Consider the following 12,587-nt stretch of genomic DNA (forward strand, 5'->3'; position numbering starts at 1 on the left):
TATTTTGAAAACTGCAGGGGAGTTTGTGGAAAATATGACTCACTGCCGCTTTCAGTACTTGGCATATGTTAGGTATAAAAAGTCGTAATATCAAACTGCGAATACGTGCAGAGAGCCAGAATTTGGCTCCAAAATATGGCTCAGGGCTGGAAATTGGGATATTTGAGATATTTTGAAAACTGCAGGGAGGTTTGGGACAAATGTGACCAAACGCCGCTTTCAGTACTTTGCATATGTTGGGTATAAAAAAGTCGTAATTTCAAACTGCGAATACGTGCATAGAGCCTGAATTTGGCTCCAAAATATGGCTCAGGCCTCGAAATTGGGATGTTTGGGATATTTTGAAAACTGCAGGGGGGATTGGGACAAATGTGTCCAAACGAAGATTTCAGTACTTGGCATATGTTGGGTATAAAAAAGTCGCAATTTCAAGCTGCGAATACGTGCAGAGATGCAGAATTTGGCTCCAAGATATGGCTCAGGCCTCGAAATTGGGATATTTGGGATATTTCGAAAACTGCAGGGGAGTTTGTGCAAAATGTGACTCACTGCCGCTTTTAGGACTTGGCATATGTTGGGTATAAAAAGTCGTAATATCAAACTGCAAATACCTGCATAGACCCAGAATTTGGCTCTAAAATATGACTCAGGCCTCGAAATTGGGGAGTTTATGATTTTTTGAAAACTGCAGGGAGGTTTGGGACAAATATGACCAAACGCCGCTTTCAGTACTTGGCATATGTAGGGTATAAAAAAGTCGACATTTCATACTTCGAAAACGTGCAGAGAGCTAGAATTTGGCTCCAAAATAAGGCTCAGGCCCAGAAATCGGGATGTTTGGGATATTTTGAAAATTGCAGGGGGGATTGGGACAAATATGACCAAACGCCGCTTTCAGTACTTGGCATATGTTGGGTATAAAAAGTCGTAATTTCAAACTGCAAATACGTGCAGAGAGCCTAAATTTGGCTCCAAAATATGGCTCAGGCCTCGAAATTGGGATGTTTGGGATAATTTGAAAACTGCAGGGAGGTTTGGGACAAATGTGACCAAACGCTGTTTTCAGTACTTCGCATATGTTGGGCATAAAAAGTCGTAATTTCAAACTGCAAATACGTGCATTTGAGGCAGAATTTGGCTCCAAAAAATGACACAGACCTCGAAATTAGGATGTTTGGGATATTTTAAAAATATCTGGGGGGATTGGGACAAATGTGACCAAACGCCGCTTTCAGTACTTGGCATATGTTGGGTATAAAAAAATCATAATTTCAAACAGCGAATACGTGCAGAGAGCCAGACTTTGGCTCCAATATCTGGCTCAGGCCTCGAAATTGGGATATTAGGGATATTTCAAAAACTGTAGGGGAGTTTGTGCAAAATGTCACTCACTGCCGCTTTCAGGACTTCGCATATGTTGGGTATAAAAAGTCTTAATTTCAAACTGCAAATACGTGCATAGAGCCAGAATTTGGCTCCAAAATATGGCTCAGGCCTCGAAATTGGGATGTTTGGGATATTTTGAAAACTGCAGGGGGGTTTGGGACAAATGTGACCAAATGCCGCTTTCAGTACTTGGCATATGTTGGGTATGAAAAGTCGCAATTTCAAACTGCGAATACGTGCAGAGAGCCAGAATTTGGCTCCAAAATATGGCTCAGGCCTTGAAATTGGGATACTTGGCATATTTCGAAAACTGCAGGGGAGTTTGTGCAAAATGTGACTCACTGCCGCTTTCAGGACTTTACATATGTTGGGTGTAAAAAGTCGTAATTTCAAACTGCGGATACGTGCATAGAGCCAGAATTTGGCTCAGGCCTCGAAATTGGGATGTTTGGGATATTTTAAAAACTGCAGGGGGGTTTGGGACAAATGTGACCAAACGCCGCTTTCAGTACTTGGCATATGTTCCGTATAAAAATTCGTAATTTCAAACTGCGAATACGTGCAGAGAGCCAGAATTTGGCTTTAAAATATGGCTCAGGCTTCGATATTGGGATGTTTGGGATATTTTGGTAAACTGCAGGGAGGTTTGGACAAATGTAACCAAACGCCACTTTCAGTACTTCGCATATGTTGGGTATAAAAGAGTCGTAATTTCTAACTGCGAATACGTGCAGAGAGCCAGAATTTGGCTCCAAAATATTGCTCAGGCCTCGATATTGGGATGTTTGGGATATTTTGAAAACTGCAGAGGACTTTGTGCAAAATGTGACTCACTGCCGCTTTCAGTACTTTGCATATGTTAGGTATAAAAAGTCGAATTATCAAACAGCGAATACGTGCAGAGAGCCTGAATTTGGCTCCAAAATATGGCTCAGGCCTCGAAATTGGGATGTTTGGGATATTTTGAAAACTGCAGGGGGGATTGGGACAAATGTGTCCAAACGCCGATTTCAGTACTTGGCATATGTTGGGTATAAAAAAAGTCGCAATTTCAAACTGCGAATACGTGCAGAGATGCAGAATTTGGCTCCAAAATATGGCTCAGGCCTCGAAATTGGGATGTTTGGGAAATTTTGAAAATTGCTGGGGAGTTTGGGACAAATATGACCCAATGCCGCTTTCAGTACTTGGCGTATGTTTGGTATAAAAAAGTCGTAATTTTAAACTGCGAATACGTGCAGAGAGCCAGAATTTGGCTCCAAAATACGACTCAGGCCTCGAAATTGGGAAGTTTTGGATATTTTGAAAACTGCAGGGGAGTTTGGGACAAATATGACCAAACACCGCTTGCAGTACTTGACATATGTTGGGTATAAAAAGTCGTAATTTAAACTGCGAATACGTGCAGAGAGCCTGAATTTGGCTCCAAAATATGACTCAGGCCTGGAAATTGGGAAGTTTGGGATATTTTGAAAACTGCAGGGGAGTTTGGGACAAATATGACTAAACGCCGCTTTCAGTACTTGGCATATGTTGCGTATAAAAAAGTCGTAATTTCAAACTGCGAATACGTGCAGAGAGCCAGAATTTGGCTCCAAAATATGGCTCAGGCCTCGAAATTGGGATGTTTGGTATATTTTGAAAATTGCTGGGGGGATTGGGACAAATGAGACCAAACGCCACTTTTAGTACTTGGCATATGTTGGGTATAAAAAAGTCGTAATTTCAAACAACGAATACGTGCAGAGAGCCAGAATTTGGCTCCAAAATATGGCTCAGGCCTCGAAATTGGGATGTTTGGGATATTTTGAAAACTGCAGGGGAGTTTGGGACACATATGACCAAACGCCGCTTTCAGTACTTGGCATTTGTTGGGTTTAAAAAGTCGTAATTTCAAACTGCGATTACGTGCAGAGAGCCAGAATTTGGCTCCAAAATATGGCTCAGGCCTCGAAATTGGGATGTTTGGGATATTTAGAAAATTGCAAGGGGGGATTGGGACAAATGTCACCAAACGCTGCTTTCAGTATTTGGCCTATGTTGGGTAAAAAAAGTCGTAATTTCAAACAGCGAATACGTGCAGAGAGCGAGAATTTGGCTCCAAAATATGGCTCAGGCCTCGAAATTGGGATGTTTGGAATATTTTGAAAGCTGCAGGGGAGTTTGTGCAAAATGTTACTCACTGCCGCTTTCAGGACTTGGCATATGTTGGGTATAAAAATTCGTAATATCAAACTGCGAATACGTGCATAGAGCCAGAATTTGGCTCCAAAATATGACTCAGGCCTCGAAATTGGAATGTTTGGGATATTTTTAAAACTGCAGGGGAGTTTGTTCAAAATGTCACACACTGCCGCTTTCAGGACTTGGCATATGTTTAGTATAAAAAGTCGTAATTTCAAACTGCGAATACGTGCAGAGAGCCAGAATTTGGCTCCAAAATATGACTCAGGCCTCGAAATTGGAATGTTTGGGATATTTTTAAAACTGCTGGGAGGTTTGGGACAAATGTGACCAAACACCTCATTCAGTACTTGGCAATTGTTGGTATAAAAAAGTCGCAATTTCAAACTGCGAATATGTGCAGAGAGCCAGAATTTGGCTCCATAATATTGCTCAGGCCTCAAAATTGGGATATTTGGGATATTTTGAAAACTGCAGGGGAGTTTGTGCAAAATGTCAAACACTGAGGCTTTCAGGTCTTGGCATATGTTGGGTATAATAAGTTGCAATTTCAAACTGCGAATACGTGCAGAGAGCCAGAATATGGCTCTAAAATATGGCTCAGGCCTCGAAATTGGGAAGTTTGGGATATTTTGCCAACTGCAGGGGAGTTTGGGACTAATATGACCCAATGCCGCTTTCAGTACTTGGCATATGTTGGGTATAAAAAGTCATAATTTAAACTGCGAATACGTGCAGAGAGCCAGAATTTGGCTCCAAAATATGACTCAGGCCTGGAAATTGGGAAGTTTGGGATATTTTGAAAACTGCAGGGGAGTTTGGGACAAATATGACCCAATGCCGTTTTTAGCACTTGGCATATGTTTGGTATAAAAAAGTCGTAATTTCAAACTGTGAATACGTGCAGAGAGCCAGAATTTGGCTCCAAAATATGGCTCAGGCCTCGAAATTGGGATGTTTGGGATATTTTGAAAATTGCTGGGGGGATTGGGACAAATGTGACCAAACGCTGCATTCAGTACTTGGCATATGTTGGGTATAAAAAAATGTCGTAATTTCAAACTGGGAATACGTGCAGAGAGCCAGAATTTGGCTCCAAAATATGACTCAGGCCTCGAAATTGAAATATTTGGGATATTTCGAAAACTGCAGGGGAGTTTGTGCAAAATGTCACTCACTGCCGTTTTCATGACTTGGCATATGTTGGGTATAAAAAGTCGTAATTTCAAACTGCGAATACGTGCATAGAGCCTGAATTTGGCTCCAAAATATGGCTCAGGCCTCGAAATTGGGAAGTTTGGGATATTTTGCCAACTGGAAGGGGAGTTTGGGACAAATATGACCCAATATCGCTTTCAGTACTTGGCACATGTTGGGTATAAAACGTCGTAATTTAAACTGCGAATACGTGCAGAGAGCCAGAATTTGGCTCCAAAATATGACTCAGGCCTAGAAATTGGGAAGTTTGGGATATTTTGAAAACTGCATGGGAGTTTGTGCAAAATGTCACACACTGCCGCTTTCAGGTCTTGGCATATGTTGGGTATAAAAAGTCGTAATTTCAAACTGCAAATACGTGCAGAGAGCCAGAATATGGCTCCAAAATATGACTCAGGCCTCGAAATTGGGATGTTTGGGATATTTTTAAAACTGCAGGTGAGTTTGGGACAAATATGACCCAACGCAGCTTTCAGTACTTGGCATATGCTGGGTATAAAAAAGTCACAATTTTAAACTGCGAATACGTGCAGAGAGCCAGAATTTGGCTCCAAAGTATGGCTCAGGCCTCGAAATTGGGATATTTGGGATATTTCGAAAACTGCAGGGAAGTTTGTGCAAAATGTGACTCACTGCCGCTTTCAGGATTTGGAATATGTTAGGTATAAAAAGTCGTAATATCAAACTGCGATAACGTGCAGAGAGCCAGAATTTGGCTCCAAAATATGGCTCAGGCCTCGAAATTGGGATGTTTGGGATATTTTGAAAACTGCAGGGAGGTTTGGGACAAATGTGACCAAACGCCGCTTTCAGTACTTGGCATATGTGGGTTTAAAAAGTCGTAATTTCAAACTGCGAATACGTGCAGAGAGCCAGAATTTGGCTCCAAAATATGGCTCAGGCCTCGAAATTGGGATGTTTGGGATATTTAGAAAATTGCAAGGGGGGATTGGGACAAATGTGACCAAACGCGACTTTCAGTACTTGGCATATTTTGGGTAAAAAAAGTCGTAATTTCAAACAGCGAATACGTGCAGAGAGCGAGAATTTGTCTCCAAAATATGGGTCAGGCCTCGAAATTGAGATATTTGGGATATTTCGAAAACAGCAGGGGAGTTTGTGTTAAATGTCACTCACTGCAGCTTTCAGGTCTTGGCATATGTTGGGTATAAAAAGTCATAATATCAATCTGCGAATACGTGCATAGAGCCAGCATTTGGCTCCAAAATATGGCTCAGGCCTCGAAATTGGGATGTTTGGAATATTTTGAAATCTTGCAGGGAGGTTTGGGACAAATGTGACCTAACGCCTCTTTCAGGACTTGGCATATGTTGGGTATAAAAATTCGTAATATCAAACTGCGAATCCGTGCATAGAGGAAGAATTTGGCTACAAAATATGGCTCAGGCTTTGAAATTGGGATGTTTGGGATATTTTGAAAACTGCAGGGAGGTTTGGGACAAATGTGACCAAACGCCGCTTTCAGTACTTGGCATATGCTGGGTATAAAAAAGTCACAATTTCAAACTGCGAATACGTGCAGTGAGCCAGAATTTGGCTCCATAATATGGCTCAGGCCTCGAAATTGGGATGTTTGGGATATTTTGAAAACTGCAGGGGAGTTTGGGACAAATATGACCCAACGCCGCTTTCAGTACTTGGCATATGCTGGGTATAAAAAAGTCACAATTTCAAACTGCGAATACGTGCAGAGAGCCAGAATTTGGCTCCAAAGTATGGGTCAGGCCTCGAAATTGGGATATTTGGGATATTTCGAAAACTGCAGGGAAGTGTGTGCAAAATGTGACTCACTGACGCTTTCAGGATTTGGAATATGTTAGATATAAAGTCGTAATATCAAACTGCGATAACGTGCATAGAGCCAGAATTTGGCTCCAAAATATGGCTCAGGCCTCGAAATTGGGATGTTTGGGATATTTTGAAAACTGCAGGGAGGTTTGGGACAAATGTGACCAAATGCCGCTTTCAGTACTTGGCATATGTTGGGTATAAAAAGTCGTAATTTAAACTGCGAATACGTGCAGAGAGCCAGAATTTGGCTCCAAAATATGACTCAGGCCTCGAAATTGGGAAGTTTGGGATATTTTGAAAACTGCATGGGAGTTTGATACACATATGACCAAACGCAGCTTTCAGTACTTGGCATATGTTGGGTTTAAAAAGTCGTAATTTCAAACTGCGAATACGTGCAGAGAGCCAGAATTTGGCTCCAAAATATGGCTCACACCTCGAAATTGGGATATTTCGAAAATTGCTGGGGGGATTGGGACAAATGTGACCAAACGCCGCTTTCAGTACTTGGCATATGTTGGGTATAAAAAAGTCGTAATTTCAAACAGCGAATACGTGCAGAGAGCCAGAATTTGGCTCCAAAATATGACTCAGGCCTCGAAATTGAAATATTTGGGATATTTCGAAAACTGCAGGGGAGTTTGTGCAAAATGTCACTCACTGCCGTTTTCATGACTTGGCATATGTTGGGTATAAAAAGTCGTAATTTCAAACTGCGAATACGTGCATAGAGCCAGAATTTGGCTCCAAAATATGGCTCAGGCCTCGAAATTGGGATGTTTGGGATATTTTGAAAACTGCAGGGGAGTTTGGGACACATATGACCAAACGCCGCTTTCAGTACTTGGCATATGTTGGGTTTAAAAAGTCGTAATTTCAAACTGCGAATACGTGCAGAGAGCCAGAATTTGGCTCCAAAATATGGCTCAGGCCTCGAAATTGGGATGTTTCTGATATTTAGAAAATTGCAAGGGGGGGATTGGGGACAAATGTGACCAAACGCCGCTTTCAGTACTTGGCATATTTTGGGTAAAAAAAGTCGTAATTTCAAACAGCGAATACTTGCAGAGAGCGAGAATTTGGCTCCAAAATATGGCTCAGGCCTCGAAATGGAGATATTTGGGATATTTCGAAAGCTGAAGGGGAGTTTGTGTTAAATGTCACTCACTGCCGCTTTCAGGTCTTGGCATATGTTGGGTATAAAAAGTCATAATATCAATCTGCGAATACGTGCAGAGAGCCAGAATTTGGCTCCAAAATATGAGTCAGGCCTCGAAATTTGGAAGTTTGGGATATTTTGAAAACTGCAGGGGAGTTTGTGCAAAATGTGAATCACTGCCGCTTTCAGTACTTGGCATATGTTGGGTATAATAGGTCGCAATTTCATACTGCGAATACGTACATTGAGCCAGAATTTGGCTCCAAAATATGGCTCAGGCCTCGAAATTGGGATGTATGGAATATTTTGAAAGCTGCAGGGGAGTTTGTTCAAAATGTGACTCACTGCCGCTTTCAGGATTTGGCATATGTTGGGTATAAAAAATCGTAATATCAAACTGCGAATCCGTGCATAGAGGCAGAATTTGGCTACAAAATATGGCTCAGGCTTTGAAATTGGGATGTTTGGGATATTTTGAAAACTGCAGGGAGGTTTGGGACAAATGTGACCAAACACCTCACTCAGTACTTGGCAATTGTTGGTATAAACTAGTCGCAATTTCAAACTGCGAATATGTGCAGAGAACCAGAATTTGGCTCCATAATATGGCTCAGGCCTCGAAATTCGGATATTTGGGATATTTTGAAAACTGCAGGGGAGTTTGTGCAAAATGTCACACACTGCCGCTTTCAGGTCTTGGCATATGTTGGGTATAAAAAGTCGTAATTTCAAACTGCAAATACGTGCAGAGAGCCAGAATATGGCTCCAAAATATGACTCAGGCCTCGAAATTGGGATGTTTGGGATATTTTTAAAACTGCAGGTGAGTTTGGGACAAATATGACCCAACGCAGCATTCAGTACTTGGCATATGCTGGGTATAAAAAAGTCACAATTTTAAACTGCGAATACGTGCAGAGAGCCAGAATTTGGCTCCAAAGTATGGCTCAGGCCTCGAAATTGGGATATTTGGGATATTTCGAAAACTGCAGGAAAGTTTGTGCAAAATGTGACTCACTGCCGCTTTCAGGATTTGGAATATGTTAGGTATAAAAAGTCGTAATATCAAACTGCGATAACGTGCAGAGAGCCAGAATTTGGCTCCAAAATATGGCTCAGGCCTCGAAATTGGGATGTTTGGGATATTTTGAAAACTGCAGGGAGGTTTGGGACAAATGTGACCAAACGCCGCTTTCAGTACTTGGCATATGTGGGTTTAAAAAGTCGTAATTTCAAACTGCGAATACGTGCAGAGAGCCAGAATTTGGCTCCAAAATATGGCTCAGGCCTCGAAATTGGGATGTTTGGGATATTTAGAAAATTGCAAGGGGGGATTGGGACAAATGTGACCAAACGCGACTTTCAGTACTTGGCATATTTTGGGTAAAAAAAGTCGTAATTTCAAACAGCGAATACGTGCAGAGAGCGAGAATTTGTCTCCAAAATATGGGTCAGGCCTCGAAATTGAGATATTTGGGATATTTCGAAAACAGCAGGGGAGTTTGTGTTAAATGTCACTCACTGCAGCTTTCAGGTCTTGGCATATGTTGGGTATAAAAAGTCATAATATCAATCTGCGAATACGTGCATAGAGCCAGCATTTGGCTCCAAAATATGGCTCAGGCCTCGAAATTGGGATGTTTGGAATATTTTGAAATCTTGCAGGGAGGTTTGGGACAAATGTGACCTAACGCCTCTTTCAGGACTTGGCATATGTTGGGTATAAAAATTCGTAATATCAAACTGCGAATCCGTGCATAGAGGAAGAATTTGGCTACAAAATATGGCTCAGGCTTTGAAATTGGGATGTTTGGGATATTTTGAAAACTGCAGGGAGGTTTGGGACAAATGTGACCAAACGCCGCTTTCAGTACTTGGCATATGCTGGGTATAAAAAAGTCACAATTTCAAACTGCGAATACGTGCAGTGAGCCAGAATTTGGCTCCATAATATGGCTCAGGCCTCGAAATTGGGATGTTTGGGATATTTTGAAAACTGCAGGGGAGTTTGGGACAAATATGACCCAACGCCGCTTTCAGTACTTGGCATATGCTGGGTATAAAAAAGTCACAATTTCAAACTGCGAATACGTGCAGAGAGCCAGAATTTGGCTCCAAAGTATGGGTCAGGCCTCGAAATTGGGATATTTGGGATATTTCGAAAACTGCAGGGAAGTGTGTGCAAAATGTGACTCACTGACGCTTTCAGGATTTGGAATATGTTAGATATAAAGTCGTAATATCAAACTGCGATAACGTGCATAGAGCCAGAATTTGGCTCCAAAATATGGCTCAGGCCTCGAAATTGGGATGTTTGGGATATTTTGAAAACTGCAGGGAGGTTTGGGACAAATGTGACCAAATGCCGCTTTCAGTACTTGGCATATGTTGGGTATAAAAAGTCGTAATTTCAAACTGCGAATACGTGCAGAGAGCCTGAATTTGGCTCAAAAATATGGCTCAGGTCTTGAAATTGGGATTTTAGCGATATTTTGAAAACTGCAGGGGAGTTTGTGCAAAATGTGACTCATTGCCGCTTTCAGTACTTTGCATATGTTCGGTATAATAAGTCGCAATTTCAAACTGCTAATACGTGCAGAGAGCCAGAATTTGGCTCCAAAATATGGCTCAGGCCTCGAAATTGGGATGTTTGTGATATTTTGAAAATTGCTGGGGGGATTGGGACAAATGTGACCAAACTCTGCTTTCAGTTCTTGGCATATGTTGGGTATAAAAAATTTGTAATTTCAAACAACGAATACGTGCAGAGAGCCAGAATTTGGCTCGAAAATATGGCTCAGGCCTCGAAATTCTGATATTTGGGATATTTCGAAAGCTGCAGGGGAGTTTGTTCAAAATATCACTCATTGCCGCTTTCAGGACTTGGCATATGTTGGGAATAAAAAGTCGTAATTTCAAACTGCGAATACGTGCATAGAGCCAGAATTTGGCTCCAAAATATGGGTCAGGCCTTGAAATTGGGAAGTTTGGGATATTTTGAAAACTGCAGGGGAGTTTGTGAAAAATGTGAATCACTGCCACTTTCAGTACTTGGCATATGTTGGGTATAATAAGTCGCAATTTCAAACAACGAATACGTGCATTGAGCCAGAATTTGGCTCCAAAATATGTCTCAGGCCTCGAAATTGGGATGTTTAGAATATTTTGAAAGCTCCAGGGGAGTTTGTGCAAAATGTGACTCACTGCCGCTTTCAGGACTTGGCATATGTTGGGTATAAAAATTCGTAATATCAAACTGCGATAACGTGCAGAGAGCCAGAATTTTGGTCCAAAATATGGCTCAGGCCTCGAAATTGGGATCTTTGGGATATTTTGAAAACTGCAGGGAGGTTTGGGACAAATGTGACCAAACGCCGCTTTCAGTACTTGGCATATGTTGTGTATAAAAAATCGTAATTTCAAACTGCGAATACGTGCAGAGCCTGAATTTGGCTCCAAAATATGGCTCAGGTCTTGAAATTGGGATTTTAGCGATATTTTGAAAACTGCAGGGGAGTTTGTGCAAAATGTGACTCACTGCCGCTTTCAGGACTTGGCATATGCTGGGTACAAAAAGTCGTAATTTCAAACTGCGAATACGTGCAGAGAGCCTGAATTTGGTTCCAAAATATGGCTCAGGCCTCGAAATTGGGATGTTTGAGAAATTTTGAAAATTGCTGGGGGGATTGGGACAAATATGACCCAATGCCGCTTTCAGTACTTGGCATATGTTTAGTATAAAAAAGTCGTAATTTCAAACTGCGAATACGTGCAGAGAGCCAGAATTTGGCTCCAAAATATGGCTCAGGCCTCGAAATTGGGATGTTTGGGATATTTTGAAAATTGCAGGGGAGTTTGTGAAAAATGTGAATCACTGCCGCTTTCAGTACTTGGCATATGTTGGGTATAATAAGTCGCATTTTCAAACAACGAATACGTGCATTGAGCCAGAATTTGGCTCCAAAATATGGCTCAGGCCTCGAAATTGGGATGTTTGGAATATTTTGAAAGCTGCAGGGAAGTTTGTGCAAAATGTGACTCACTGCCGCTTTCAGGACTTGGCATATGTTGGGTATAAAAATTCGTAATATCAAATTGCGAATACGTGCATAGAGCCAGAATTTGGCTCCAAAATATGGCTCAGGCCTTGAAATTGGGATGTTTGGGATATTTTGAAAACTGCAGGGAGGTTTGGGACAAATGTGAGCAAACACCTCATTCAGTACTTGGCATATGTTGGTAAAAAAAAGTCGCAATTTCAAACTGCGAATATGTGCAGAGAGCCAGAATTTGGCTCCATAATATGGTTCAGGCCTCGAAATTGGGATATTTGGGATATTTTGAAAACTGCAGGGGAGTTTGTGCAAAATGTCACACACTGCCGCTTTCAGGTCTTGGCATATGTTGGGTATAAAAATTCATAATTTCAAACTGCGAATACGTGCAGAGAGCCAGAATTTGGCTCCAAAATATGACTCAGGCCTCGAAATTGGGATGTTTGGGATATTTTTAAAACTGCTGGGGAGTTGGGACAAATGTGACCCAATGCCGCTTTCAGTACTTGTCATATGCTGGGTATAAAAAAGTCACAATTTCAAACTGCGAATACGTGCAGAGAGCCAGAATTTGGCTCCAAAGTATGGCTCAGGCCTCGAAATTGGGATATTTGGGATATTTCGAAAACTGCATGGGAGTTTGTGCAAAATGTGACTCACTGCCGTTTTCAGGACTTGGAATATGTTAGGTATAAAAAGTCGTAATATCATACTGCGATAACGTGCAGAGAGCCAAAATTTGGGTCCAAAATATGGCTCAGGCCTCGAAATTG

This window comes from Procambarus clarkii, chromosome 55 (genome assembly GCF_040958095.1).
Source record: "Procambarus clarkii isolate CNS0578487 chromosome 55, FALCON_Pclarkii_2.0, whole genome shotgun sequence".
NCBI lineage: Eukaryota > Metazoa > Arthropoda > Malacostraca > Decapoda > Cambaridae > Procambarus > Procambarus clarkii.